The following is a 16,003-nucleotide window of genomic DNA, read 5'->3' as shown; positions in this document are numbered from 1 at the left end:
TTTTAAAGAATTGTTAACTGTTTGTGTGTATTGAATCAAGAGGAGTATAGCTACAATGTTGCAATACATGAGGACTACTTAAAAATATATTTTTTTATGTGGAGAACTTTGTATAGCAATCTGTATCTCTAACCTACTTATCCATTTAAGCAAAATCAAACATATCAGTGGGATAACTGATGTAGGAGGTTTTTGGTGCTGGCCAATTTCCACTTTCACCACAGTGAATATAATGATTAATTCATCATTACATCAAAATTCTTATTGAGTGGAACAAATCCTCTTTAGCAGAAGAGTCCAAACATTTAAGGCCTTCCTAAACCTAACCTCTTGGTGTAAAACTAACAGTAAGGAATTTCACTTTAAATTGGCAACCACAGGGAATGCAGACCCACCTAGAGACTGTGAAAAATTCTTGGAACATCAGAGAGAGGTCATCCTATGGATCATAACCTGGGATTATACCACTTTAAACTTTGAAAAAGGCGATAACGGGGCATATTTTCAAAGAGTTATTGCCGAGTTATCGGCACTTTAGCTCAGCCAAAGTCTCGCTAAATTTATCGCCCCATTCACAAGCTGGTACTAACAGCCGATATCACCAGTTTCCCGGCGATAGCATCCTCAAAAAACATCGCCAAGGATGAGAGCAGCAACTATTGCTAATGAGATGCAGTAGGCATTTCTGAGCAAAAAGCCGCGACAACACCACACCTCAACATTCTCAATACCAGCCAGATCGGCGATAAGATCACAAAACATGCGATAAGGTGCGTTAGAAACAGGAAATTAACACCTGCTCTGACCTGGTGCAAAGCCGGACGACAACCTGCAGCATAAAGGGAGCCCAGCCCAGAGCCACACCTGAAGAACAACAGATGCCATGGAGCCACTCATCATGCTGCTAGGAGCCCCAACCGCCACCCACCGCCACCCACCCCCGAACCACCCCACACCCGTCCCCCCTGGGACCCCACCCCAGGCACCCCCCCACCTCCCCGGACCAAGATATTGCACACCAACGTCATGAAATCATGAACAAAATCATTCGCCTGATGCCGCAGAATCACAACAACTAACAGTCATGTGAGTACAGAAAAAGCAGAATCAATCATTCACCATTGAGAGTCCAACCAAGTATCACACTCAAATTTCTCACCAAAGAACTATGTGGAAGAGTCATGGCGGGTCATCCCTGGACAATCTGTAAGTGACAGCCTGTAAGACAATAACCCAGATAACAAGGTGTGTCAGGCCCACATCAAAGGACAGAGAGAGAGAGAGAATGAGAGAGAGAGACTGAACAAGGAGCGCAAGGACAATCGGGCCCTTGCCTCATACATGCACACTGTTGCGTGTGTTTCGCAATTGGTGCACCCTAAATCTAAGGCCTGGCAACAATTTCAGCTCGAAGGCCACATCACATTTCAGAAATGCAAGCAGCAGTCAGACTAAAATTAGGCATGAAAGCTCCTTTGTCTCGATACACAAGGCGGAAGGACATCTGAACCACCCACCTTGGTCTGCAATGCACCCGGCCACCACTTGAGTGAGATACCATACCAGACTCTGGCGACTCCCACACCATGAACTGCACTGATGAAAGACCTACGTGTCCACACCCCACACCCCACCTGCATGGCATGCCCCGAACACATTGGTAAAAAACAACCCAGACGTCCAAACGTTGAACACACATACGACTCATTGATCCGAGCTGTGGTACATCGTCCACAGAACTGCCGCCGGTCTGAGGAGTGCCGGTGGTACGAGACCAACAAATGCAATGGCAGGCCATCCCGGGCACATGCCCAACCCCAGTCACGTGGAACTGTACCATGCACGAATGCTGCATCTATTGGGAGCTCTGCCAATGGCAGTTTTGCGAATCAGTTACCGTCTGAGATTCCGGCTTGTGTACGTCACATGCGTCCAGCCCTGGTTCCACTGTCGATCATGCACATTCGAGTGGCCCATGGAGGTCTGCCTATCTAACACAACGGTAGCTGAATTGGATTATGACTTGAGTGTGCACCCTTTGTTGGCCCACGAACAGGAGTGCAACCGGTATACCCCGGCATGGGATGCCTTGATTTGTGGTGTCTGTGCCGGCAGCAGTGGATAGGAGATTGCACAAGTCATCGTGTGCAGTGACCACATCGAGGTGCTTCCCTATTGGGCTGTGTTAAGGATTGGTGAAATTCCGTGGTCAGAGCACATCTGTCCGGACCAGTTAATGGATTGGCTCTCCCTCGTGTTCCTTGAATTCGAGAACAAAGTACTTCTGGAACTGATTGCCTATGAAGCAGCGCTCGCATTCATGGACGAGTATCTACCTTCCTGCAGCCACAACTGATTGATACCCAGAGCACAGGCCGTGTTGCATCATGGAGGAATGGTCCCTTAAGCCAGAACAACAGTGGACATGTCTGCATTCGCTCAGACTCAGAACGCATGTGCGTGCACCTACGTGTGTTGTCACATACGTGTGCAAGGTGCTGCAGCCCCATGGACCGAGCTGCACAGCGTCGTATGGCAAAGTTCCTAAACTAGATAAAAAGAGAGAGATAGCCCGAATAGTTCCAGGGAACAGGGCTCTTGAAACCATTAAGCAAAGGAAAAGATCCCTGGAATTAAATCGCATACAAACTCATTCTAAACACATTCACTCTATGGGCTCTATATGTTCTACCTAGCTCAAAAAACTGTCAAGCACTATTGGTCATTAACGTGTCAATTAGACCCACACTGAAATGTAATGCTTACACCAATTTATTAAGAAAATATTTTCTCAAATATGCATCCGTTAAAAAATCTTGACAACAATCAATTAAAATACACAAAAGCAATAACAATAGATAAAAATAAATTAAAAAAACACAGTTTATACAGTATAATGTCTTTAGTCAAACATATTAAAACACACAAAAATAGCGACCCAAGGAAGAGTACAATCATAACCTTCTATTGAAAATTCATCTGAACCAAATGTAATACATACTTTTATAGGGGATCTTTAGTGAGAAAATGTCTTTCTTATCTAAATATCCCTTGTTTTTTGGACTCCTGGTTAGCACAAGCGTTGACGCGTTTCGGTGGTATATCGTCTGTATGGACACAGAACCTCCTTCTTCAGGACAGGAACTGATAAAGGGTCACTTTCTTCTACTTTGCAGCGATCTAAAAAACAAGGGACATTTAGATAAGTAAGACATTTTCTTACATATGCCCTCTTATTCTTCAAGCATTTTTCGCACTTTCAAAGCAATGCACTAAATATCAAAGTCTCCAACCTACCTGCTAACCTTATATTCGTACCTGTGCTTTGCACTTCTCTCTATCATGGACTGCTTCTTTTATTAACACGTTAAAGTCTTCTCTTTCGATTGGCATGGTTCGTCGCCAGCTAACAGGTAGAAAAGTGCTGGAAGGGCTATCTGCAACATCAACAAAAAGAACAACTCCAGCTGACAAACTTCTCCACCCGCGGAAGATGGGGGATGCCTGAATCGGGAGCTCCTGGGCAAGGGCCGATAAATCCCTCATATACCCCAAAAATCAGCATGCATCCGTGCCAAAATACAAGTGGCTGCAAAGCGGAGAGACCAAGCAATGCACAGCGGCCCCTCCCAGGATGAACTATAAGATTGCTGCACCAGCGAAGGGAGGCCCGACCTGCGGCCGGGCCTTGAATTACGCGAGGCTGTCGGCTGTGGCCTGGAGCCACTGGTGGAGGTATAGTGCCACACAGGGGGCGCAATCAAAGGTGCCAGGGGGCAGAGAGCCAACACAGCCGTAGTAACGCCCCAAGAACACCCAAACTGCTGAGCAGCAGAGAATCCAGGTGACGAGTAGAGGCCACCCTCCGGGCCCGAAACGCGGGATCACGGCACCGGTGAATGGAGGCCCAAACTTTGGGAGGGAGGGATGGGGGGGAAGCAGACCACGGACCAAGAATTTGTGTGAAAAAGGCCGCTTTTATAGGACCAGGTGCACATAACAATTTAAAACCTTGGCAAAAGCCTTCCAAAACTAAACCATATACCTAACCCCACACCCCACCCCCTCCCCTAAATTTCTTCGAACCCGCACCACCCAGGAAGAAGGGGTGGGTGAAAACTGCCCACCCCTCTTTCTGCCCCCCAACAGAGAATAAACTTCTAAACTCCTTGACCATGACCTTGGACGTTCACGCATCTGGACAAAACTTCCCTAATTTCAAGCAAATATAGATCCATTCCAATCCTGGATAAATGCACTCCATCATCCCGATAAAACTCCACAGCCTCAAAATGGATTTCCTTGTGAGTCACTCTCCCAAAGCCCAGACTGCGGCAAAATCTAGAAATCTCAGCATTCACCTTCCTCCGTGCCCTGTCCACAAAACATGGCATCCCAACCAGCGCTCTTTCAGCAGGGCCGAATCGCTTTTCATTGCTTGAAGTAATACCATACCTTTCACATCACAGAGATCATTCTCGCCTGAACCTGAAAAGAGAAAACAAAATGAGACTCACAAACGGGGGGTTGACGCATGCGCCTCCCCTGCGTTAACTCTCACATATTTATGAAAACAGTCTGACGACCAGCGCCCTAGCCGCATAATGTCACCCTGGGACCAACCCCGATTGTGAGCCTCAGTCGCTGCCCCTATCCTGAAAGAATGAGTCCCAAACTGCGCCCCGTCCAACCCAATCTTCTGCAGCCCTTTGCGCAAAAGCATACGCAGCTGATAATCTGCTACCCGGGAGCCATCAATATGTTTAAAAACCAAATCACTCCCAACCCCCCCCAACAGAATCTTCCATTGCCTTGCCAAACGCAGCGGACAAGTATAGCTGGGAGTTCCTGCCTCCAACCACACACCCTTACCCATGCCCCTCTGATCAGTTTTTGAACTGGACAGCCAAATGTTCAATTCTTTGTCCGAGAAAAACTCCTCCTGCCAGCAAATGCCCCGCTTTGATTTAGTCCCAAGGAGCTCAGAAACCCGAAAAGCCCCAAAAAACATGAACACCATAAGGGTGGCAAACAAAGACACCTCAAAATCATCCCAGCTAAAATCTCCAACAAACGTGCTAACGTCTGCCAAGAAATAGGTGAGCGAGACAGAGGAACACCTCCCCGCTCCCTAGCCCAGCCCTCGAGCATCCTCTTCCCCATTTCCCCAGCAGAAGGGGAATATCCCCAAAGCAGCTTACCCATGAAAGAAATACCCGCCAATTTCCCGGCAATAGTAACCCTAGACAAGCCTTTCTCAATGAGGTCTAAGATAAACTGCACAACATCCTCAAAACGGCGCCAAGACTCCTCCCTCCTGCAAGTTCCAGATGCCAAAAATTCCCTCCACACCAGTGCATATGCTGTGCGCGTGGAAACGGACAGGGAACCTACCACCAGTTGAAATACCCTACGTTGCCTACATACCAGAGGTGCTCCGGCATCGGGATCGGTGTCCTGTCTGCCTCCTTGGCCAGCCCATGGAATCTCCCCCACTGCGAACGAGACAAAGCATCCGCTATGTCATTGTCCACACCCGGAACGTGCAAAGCCCTGAATGAAATGTCATGTCGCAGACAGCCCAAAACAAACACTTTCAACAACTTCAAAATCTGCTCATCTCTTGCTGACTGCCTGTTGACGATTTCAACCACTGCCATGTTATCCACTCAGAACAGCACCTTCTTATGCTCCAGTTCCTTGCCCCAAATGGTCAAAGCTACCAAGAGCGGGAAGAGCTCCAAAAAAGTAATGCTCCTCCCCCCATTCTTCCAATCCTGCGGCCACTTCTCTGCACACCACCGTCCCTGCCAGTAAATGCCAAAACCATCACTGCCTGCTGCATCCGAAAACATTTGGACATCCCACTGTAAATCCTCATCCCTAGCCAGTGGCACTCCATTAAATGAGTGTAAGAAAACTGACCACATACGCAAGTCCTCCTTCACCCCTGCCGACAAGCGCACGTGATGGTGAGGTAAATGCTGTCCTGCCAATGCCCGGCCCAGGCGCCTGCAAAAAGTCCTACCTGCCCTGACAACCTTGCATGCAAAATTAAGATGACCCAGTTACACTTGAATGTCCCTCACCATCACCTTCTGTTTGGACAACATTCTGTCTAGCAAAGCCAGCATTTTGAATTTTTTGTCTTCCAGCAGACGAGCCTGCATTGCCACAGAATCAATCTCAATACCCAAAAAGGATAAAGCTGTAGCAGGCCCTATTGTCTTTTCCGGTGCCAATGGCACCCCCAGCTCCTCCATGAGCTTGTGGAAAGTGTCCAGAGAATTCATGCAAATAATGTGTGAACAAATTGTGACTTGTGCGTTGCGTGAAATACCACTGGAGGAAAGGGCTGAAGAGTTCAAATAGAGCACATGACACAGAGCAGCCAATCGGTAAAGCCAATCGGTAATCGGTAAAGCCTTGTCCACAAACCATTTGCCCTCAAAATGTATGCCCAACAAAGGCTAGTCATCCGGGTGAACCGGAAGCAACCTAAAGGCTGACTTGATATCACACTTTGCCATGTCTGCAGTTGCGCCCGCGGTCACTACAAGTGGCATAGCCACGTCAACTGAGGAATATGACACTGATGCAGCTTCTTCATCAATAAAGTCATTTACCGACGACCCTTCTGGCCATGACAAATGCTGAATCAGTCGGAACTGCCCTCCCTTTTTTTAGGCACCACCCCAATAGGGGAAATGATCAAATTGTGAACCGTCCAATCATCAAAAGGGCAGTTTCTCCCGCACAACCGTGCTATGCTCTGACGCGGATTTCAAATTATCCGCCCACCTCCTGAGCCGTGGTCCCTGGTAACCCAAATGAAAACCCCACCGAAAACCATCCAAAAGTGTCTGTCTTGCCCCCAAATTCTCATAACCCCGCAATGCGTCCTCAAGCTGCGCCAATCTAATTGGCGTAGGAGCCCTTTGGCCCAGAACCCTGTGCTCCCCTCCCCCCCCTTCCACCCTGAGATTGCTGCACGTTGCCAGACATCCCTGCGCCCGACTGCTGCCCTTGCTGTCCGCCTGGCGGTCTGACGCCCCAACAATTAACAAGGGGATGTCTTTTCCCACACTTAGAGCACTCATGGCGGTACTTGCAAAGTTCCCGTGTGCATAAACCCTTGTTGAAATCCCAGCATGCACCAAATCCAGTTTGTGTCGCGGCTGCGCCTCCCACCCCGCCCCGGGTGGGCTTCCCCTGAAAGGGCCGATAGACTAAAGGCAAACCACTAGCTGTGAAAATGGTCTTACCCCCATTGTATGCTGCCACAAATCATTGTCCAACTCTCCCCATTTTGCTTCAGAGTCCCATGCCATCCGCGCCCGGAACTCTTCATCATACTGAGCCCATGCAAAACCGCTACCCGTAATTTGGGCCTTCCGTATGACATCCATATACTTAAAAATAGCTACGCAGCGCTGAGGAAACTTCTCGCAGTAAACGCTGGCGTAAATCAAACATGCCGCTGTCCAATTCTCAATTGTCAACGGTACTTTAGGGCGCTTGGCCAGTTCATACTCCTCCTCTTTAGAACGTTCCTTAGACCTCACTTCCCTGTGAAGAAGTTTCAAAATCTCCACGTATTCCCATTTCCATATGCGCTCTTTAGTTGCTAACATCAGATGTGCACCTAAAGGCTTTGTCACCCCCATATAAGAGAGCTTCTTAATTTTTAATTCTTTACTTACCAAGGGCTCTTTACCACCCACTACGTCCGTGTTGGTCCCACTCTCGACTTTAGTATCCAGCACTACTCCACCATCCCCTGTGCCTACCCCTGTGTCTTTTAAATCTCTCCTCCGACACCTCCCCACTCCCCTCCCCCCATCCCCACAGACACCATTTTAGGTTTGGCATGTGTTGTAGCGATCTCACCTGGCTCTAAAGAGGATGCTCGGACGGGCTCCGATCGCCGCGCTGACCTCTCATGAGACACCCTTGTAGGAAGCGCACTCACCGATGGGCCGCACTCTCCTTTGGCTCTTATCACCACTGGCTGCTTGTGGGGGACCGCTCCCGAGATCTGCAAAAAACTACGAGACACATGAGAAAGCCCCCCCTCCTCATAATCCAGCAATTCCCCTTCCTCAGGACTATCCTCCTCATAGTCCAGCAAGATTGGCTCCTCTGCCTGTAACACACTTTAGCAAATTCAACCACACGGGTCTTACCGGACCCTGTATGCCTCAAACTGGCCCCAGCGGCCCTTGAATGTCCACTTTGTGGGGGAGCCGACTGTACACGCCGGTCCTCCCCCAACCGTTGACTGGCCTGACCATCCATTTCCTGTGTAAATGCAGACCACCTTGACCTGCCGTACGTTGGGGCCAATAAGGTCACGCCGGACCTTCGTCCGCGACGGGATCCCCCGCTGGTACGGAATGTGCCACACCAGGCCTCACCCTCCCTTCTCCTCGGTGCCACTGAGCTGCACCTCGCCCTACGGAGTCCGCTGCTCTGCTACACTTCCTAACCTGTGAAGAAAAATGTTGGACTGGTGTGCTCGGTCCCTGAAAACTATCCACTACACCTGCCCCGTGACCACTCCGAAAAGTCTCCCTATGCTGACTCCCTCCAGCAAAACCGGAATAAACAAAACCGACCGGAGAAGGCGACACCCCCCCTTCCTCGTCCCCACTCCATTCCAACATCGCTTGCACCACCGCAGATGCATGACCCGCTCCCTGACCTCCCCCGCGAACCAACAAACCCTCCGACCCTGCCCGCTCCTTTCCTCTAGATCCAACTCACGCCGGCAACATTTTACCCACACCCCCCAGCGAGTCCCCTTCACCGAGGCCCCAAACTCCTTCTGTCCATGAAGGGAAGATATCCAATCCCTCCTAATCCGGACCCCCCCCAGCCGGCTCCAAATCCCCAAAGGCTAAACCTTCCCTACCCAAACTAACCCCCCCTGCCCCTGCCCCTACCGACCTCTGACCTTCGTTACCCTTGACCGAGGACAGCAGACCCAAGCTTAGCGGAGAGACTGATGCCCCAACCCTCCCACCATCACTAATTGCCGCCAAATCATACTGAGAATGCCACCCCCACACCTGGGCCCACTCACCCTCTCCAAAAGAACTCCATCCAACAGACCCTGTCTCTCCCTTCAAAGATAAAGGAGAAGAAAACAGTAATGGGCTATCAAGTCTACCAACTTCAGCCCCTCCTACCATAGATGACCCCAACTCAGCCCCACCTGCCTGACTTGTGCCCACCATTCCAAGAGAAAACTCCCCCTGCGCACCACCCGCCAAAGCACTAGAGCCTATAAAGCTCCCTGCGCTAGTTCCACATTCCCCGACTTTGCGTGAGAACTGAGGGCGGTGAAAATCATTTCCACCTTCGCGCAACATGCCCCCTGCACTCGCCGCTCCAGAAAACCCCTCTCCAGAATATCTCTCTTTGTCAAAGGCCTCCGCGGCGCCACAGGCAGCGATGCCGAGCGCCTTTTTATGCCCCGACCTCCCCCGCGCTTGCCTCTCTCAGCGGGGGAGGAAGACGAACGCACTGAGCACACTACAACGCCCCCCCTCCTCCTCGGCACACCACTTCTCCCGTACCTCCCCGCCCGCAGCGCCCGCCTCCCCAGACGCGCCCAATGCAAGCAAAACTTGAGCGGGGGCCGCCTTTTTCAATATTTTTCGCTATCTTCCCGGCACAATCTTTTGATGTTTCGGTGAAGTGTAGGTGGCCACCGCCGCCGCTACGCCTGCCGAGGCCTTCCGTGCAGGTTGCGATGGCCCCGCAACTCCCCAATAACTAGGTCCATCCGGCCCGCTTCACTCAGAAGCCGGAGGGCCTCCAGAACGCGGTAGTCTTGCGACGCCATGACGACCTAATTTGAATACTAACTCACTAAAATACCTCACCACAAAAAACAGTAACAGCCAAGCTCCCAGCCACCAGGTCACCAAACCTAAAATGGTGGCTGGGAGCAGGAGCCCAAAAGCTTTATAGTTGGGCTACTTTTGGGCTATAAAAAAGGTAGCCCAAATGCAAAATGGCCGGCCCCCCCACACAGAACCCCTCCCAAACCGCCCGGGGGGGGCCTCCCTGCGGTCGGCTGCCCCCCCTAGGCCCCCTGTGGCAGGGCCTTGAATTTTATTTTATTATTTTCCATCATTTATATAGCGTAAACTCGACCCGAAGGTATTGGAGCGCTGTACATGAGCACCGTATTTACATTACATATTCAGGCACGGGGAGATTAAGTGATTTGCCCAGAATCACAGGATGTGGACGCGACCTCGAGGCTCGAACCCTGGTTTCCTGCACCAAAGTCGGCAGCGCAGCCGACGGACCACATCCAAGTCGCCAGCTGCGGCCTAGTACTACTGGAGGCCCAAGAACAAGGATCCTACTGAGCCGCAGCGATGGCCGAAGAGCACACAAGTGGCTGTATAGCTGAGAGTATAGCGACGGGCAGCAGCCCCCTTTTTGGACTGAAACATGAGATCGCGGCACCGGAGAAGGGAGGCTCGACCTGTGGCCGGGCCTGGAATAACATGAGGCCACTGTCTGCGGCATAGTACTGCCAGTAGAGGAGTTGCACCGCCGGTGAGGGAGCAATTGCAGGAGCCCGGGATCAAGGATCCCATGAAACGAGTACAATATCCCAAAAGCCTGCAGGTGCTGGATGCTCCGTGCGCACAACTTTCCGAAAAGAACTGCAGTGGTACATTGGAGGCAGAGGCCGCGCCTGGCAAGGCAAGGGAGGTGAGGCCGGAGCGTGCGAGGTTACCGGGAGTGCGGGGTCGGGACCAGACAAAGCCCAACAGAATAGAACGAGGCGGAGTGCCATTAGCACAACACGATAAAGGACTGCACAGACAATGTGAAAGGAGGAGTCCCAGATAATAGCCAAGGGCCCATTGTGTAGGCGGCAGGCCGCATAAGTGCGCCACGGTCCCGCAGAGCTGGGAGCATTGACACGCAAGGCGCTGAGGCTACATACCTGAATAAACAAGCGGCCTGGCCAGGCTGATTAATTTAGGGAGCAGCAACACGCAGGGACAGTGTGTATAGGTCACGGTGGGCCCCCTGCATGATCAAATGCAGGTAACTCTAGCTGCCATTTTGCTGACCGAGTAGAGCCATAATGGGAAGGCCAAAAGGAAAACAAGCGGAGCAGGGCCCGTCCGGAGAATCCAGTTCCAACCCCCTGAGGAACTCGCCAATTGCGCAGGAGGAAATACCAGATAGACAGGCACAAACAGAGCAATCCCCAGATAAATTGGACATGATTCTGAGTGAAATACACAAATCCAGGTCTGTGCTGGAATAGCAACTGGGCACACTCACTACGGACTTGAGCTCACTCCGGGCGGACCACAAAAATCTCGCTGAGAGAGTCCAGACACACTCAACAGCCATCTCCGACATCACACCATGGTGCAAGGCACAAACAGAAGCTGTCTCGCAGCTACAATGGCAGGTAAAAGAGCTCCAAGACAGGGTAGATGACGCAGAAGGGCAGGCACACAGGAGCAATATACGCATAGTAGGGATGCCGAAAAAAGAAAAGGCCGAGACCTGATGCAATTTATCGAACACTGGCTTCACACTGAGGTAGCGCCGGAAGGCCTGACGGACATGTTCAGTGTGCAAAGAGTCCACAGAGTACCCACAGGAATTTGTGCAATTGGACTACCACCTATACCAACAGAGGCAAAAATCCTGAATTTCAAGGACAGGGACACACAGAAAAGGTGCCTCTTCTTTATGAAAATTTGAGGATCTCGCTGTTCCCGGATTACACTGTGCAGTTAGAGGCAAGCTGAAACATTCTTTGGGGTCAAAAAACATCTGCAACAGTTAAACCTGCGCTAGGCATTAATCTTCCCGGCCAAGCTCAAGATGATACATGACAATGCAAGTCATTTTTTCGAGGACGTACAGACAGCATGGCTGTGGATAGAAGTCAATTTCCCGAACGCGGCTATACTGGAGGAACACTGTACGGACATTGCAATGCTGACTTTCAATGCAGAGCAAGGGAGTTTGCATGGGGTGAGATGGTCCGTGGCTGGAGTGTCTTCCTCCCTAGCAACCGCAAATAGAATGTTAAAGCTGTTGCTGCTACTAGCAGCTGTTTGGTCGAGCACACGTTTCGGGTTGGACCGTAGTATTGGAGAAATTCATATTCAAATAGTTTGAAGCTACAAGGGTGCACACTGGGGCACGCTACTGGATTTACTAGGAAACAGAGAGAAAATACACAGGCAGACACTAGAAAGCACACATAATACGAATGACAACAATATCATCGTATAAATTCCTTACATGGAATGTGCGAGGCATGGGCTCTACACACGTTATCGTACCCATGCACAGCTGAATAGGCACAAGGTGCACATTGTATTCATGCAGGAGAAGCATTTAAATGTGGCTGAGGCAGGTAAACTTCAGAAAAAGTGGAAGGGCCAATTGTACAGCACAATATACTCCATGTTTGCAAGGGGCGCTGCGGTGTGGATAAGGGTGGGTGTTCCTTTCAGTCTCTTAGAACACCAAGTGGATGGGAAGGGCAGATATGTGGTGCTGAAAGGAGAACTGGATGGTCAGGTGTTAGTAAGGGGTAGCATATACTCGCTAAATACAGAACAAGAGGGGTTCCTGAAAAGAGTGAGTGCTGCCCTAGTGGATTGGGCACAATACCCATGGGTATTGGGGGGTGGGGGACTATAATGCAGTGTTGAGCATGCAGCTAAATAGGTCACACCCACCTCTTAGGGGAGCAATAGCAAAACAGCAGGCCATGACACTGGAAACATTGGTACGTGGGTGGCAACTGTTAGACGCATGGAGAAGCAAGAAGACGGAAACACACAAATATTCTTATTACTCCCCGGTAAACACTGTGCACACGAGAATAGATTGCATTTTGTGCTCTCCCGCCCTGCTTCAGCAGGTGCTAGACACTGCCTACACAGGCAAAACGCTGTCAGACCACAGCCCATTGGAACTTACACTGGAATGGGGCTGTGTCCCCACCTCGGTGCCGACATGGAAATTTAACCCCCAACTACTAGAAGACGGCGCCTTTAAATTGCAAATGTCAAACACTATAAATAATAACTACTTCTCCCAAAATACCAGCACTGCCTCCTCCCCACTAATAGAGTGGGAAGCGTTTAAAGTGGTGGTGAGAGGCATCTCCATCGGTGCAATGGTAGGGGCTAGACAAACGATCGTGCGATTGGAGGAGGAATCGCAGTTGGGGCCTCTAGAGAAAGAAGCGGCCGAGTCCGCTGAGAGCGCAGGAAAATTACAAAAGGCGGATATAGACTATGAGAGGCTACGCGTGGTGGACCATAGGGCATATATTCAAAGAGCCCATACGGAGGCGGATAAACCCGGCGCATTGTTAGCATGTACAATACAGGACCACCTCCCAGCAATCCCAATAACCAGAAATTCTATGCCACATACGCTAAGGAGTTGGCGCCCCAATTGGAAAAGATGTATGGAGTGGCTCTATCCGAGGGTGTGCTACCCCCTGAATACAAACCAGGCGTTGGTGGTCTCGGTGACCAATCCCGTGACGGACGGTACTGACATTACAGCATATAGACCCCTATAACTTTTACATACTGAGTACAAAATACTGAGTAAGATCGTAGCGTCACGACTGTTGCCATACCTCGGCAAGTTGCTACATGCAGACCAATGTGGGTTTGTACCACTCAGGAACACAGCACACAATGTGAGGACGTTATACAAGGTGATGTGGGCCCCTTTAAACCAGTTTCCAAATGTGGGATGTCTCTAACTGGACCCCCGGCAAGCGTTTGATACGTTGAGTTGGGAGTACATGCTATAACGGTGCTGGGTAGGTACGGAATACCTAAACTGGGTCAAACTATTGTACGCTGCACCGACAGCCCATGTAAGATCGGGAAAGTATATTTCCAGAGAATATGCAATTTATAGGGACACCAGGCAGAGATGCTCACTTTCCCCCATGCTTTTTATATTGGCTTTGGAGCCACTAGCCCAAACACTATGCCTGTCTTCTCAGGACTAGGGCAAACCTGTTGGTGGATGGTCCATGCTGTGCCACTATATGCAGATGATATAATACTATATACTCGAGATCTGCACTGTGGGCTCCAGGAGGCAGCATCACTCTTTGTTGAGCTTGGCAAAGTGTCGGGACTATGTGTAAATTTCGATAAATCAGTAGCATTTTTCTTTTAAAGAAACCAATGCACTGCACATGATTAGCTTTGGGGACAATAATGTACAGATGGCCCCAATCGCGTTCAAGTACCTAGGAGTGGGGATATACAGAACACAACTGGATATGCTGGACGGCAATGTCCAGAGCACAATTGCTGCATTGCGGTCACAGATAGCGTTCTGGACAACGCTCCCATTGTCTACCACGGGCCCCTTAGCCATAGCAAAGATGGTGATGCTGCCGAGGGTACTGCAATACTTTACATTGCTCCCAATACTAATCCCCATGAAAGTGTTCCGAGTGCAAGACTCTCTGTTGACAGAGTTAATATGGGGTGTGGGTAGATGCAGAGTAAGCCAGAAGAAGCTGCAACTTCCGGCAACAGCTGGAGGAATGGGATCCCCAGACTTCAGGGCCTACTGCATGGCGAGTCAGCGGCAATGGCTGTCGTACTGGCTAGCTTGCCGCAACTTACAGGAAATTGCCTATACGCCTAGAATGCTGGCACAAGGGAAATTGCACACAATGCTTCATCGCACGCACCCAATTGAAAGTACTGTGTCACCACTGCTGCAGGTGGCCCTGCGATATTAGAAGCATGTGCTAAAGTACACATAGCCACGATTATCGTATGTGCCCAGCACCCCGCTTTTAGGACTCCCCATTAAGGGTGGGCGGAATTTGCAAAAGTGCCTTTCGCAAAATGTCGCGAAACGACAAAAAATCTCCGCGAACACGCGAAATTTCACGTGCTTGCGGAGATTTTGTGCTGATTAATGCGTTACTGAATTTGACCTTCAACTCGGGCACCTGCTTTATTTATATCTGTAAGTGCTTCCTGTTGAGGTTTAATTTTTGTGACAGGAGCATCGTGCCAGAAGGAATCCTGCCCTGCATATTTATCCAAGAAGATGCCACCGTTTTGTGCAATACCTCTACTCAACTGGAGTACTTTCTACTGGCTAATCAGTAAGTGCTACTTCGGTGGGTAAATGTATAGTGCTTTTCCTACACTACAGCTACGTAAAGGGCCAGAAGAGTTGTCTCCAGCGACCATTTGTGTCTGTAACTTTTGCCACCACGCCGATAGGGGCCAGGGTCCCTCGAGTGAGCTGTACATCATAGTGGGGAAAGGGCGGGAAGACGTTGCACACCACTGGTGTATGGGCTGGGGCCAAACGGCGTGGCTTCTATGCAGTTCACATGTCTCTTGTTTATAAAGGTTCAGAGACCGACCAGCGCAGCAGATGAGGAGACAGAACCTCCTGATGTCAAGAACTACACGGGGATTGCGCTCGAGAAACTCATTGATGCACAGACCTCCACCAGGATTACAGCAAATTGTTGACGGGAGATATGGGGAGAAAGCACACCTGCCTAGCCTCCACCGTGCTCACGAATCTTTTGTGCTGATTAATGCGTTACGGAATTTGACCTGTAGTCATGTCTAGTAGGTGGTCGTGTAGTCTGACATGTCGAATGTGGCTTGGGCGCGTGTGCATCCCCACTGATGTGCTTTGTGCGTAGTTGGCTGTGGGATGTGTGGTGTGTTGATTTTGTACTTACCAACGAGCAGTCCCGTTCCATATGTGCCATCCTGGAAGCGCTGGTTGATGATGGACTATCGGAAGATGAAGGAATCGTGCACAGTGCCTGGATAGTTGGCGACAACATTGGTGAAGAGTCCCCAGTGATCCACTATTGCCTGCACATTGATGGAATGCGTGTGCTTTCTGTTGCGGTAGTGGTGTGCAGTATCCACAGGGGGCACAAGTGGAACATGTGTGCAGTCAATTGCCC

Source organism: Triturus cristatus, chromosome 3_1 (assembly GCF_964204655.1).
Source record: "Triturus cristatus chromosome 3_1, aTriCri1.1, whole genome shotgun sequence".
Lineage (NCBI taxonomy): Eukaryota > Metazoa > Chordata > Amphibia > Caudata > Salamandridae > Triturus > Triturus cristatus.
This window is presented reverse-complemented; position numbering follows the sequence as displayed.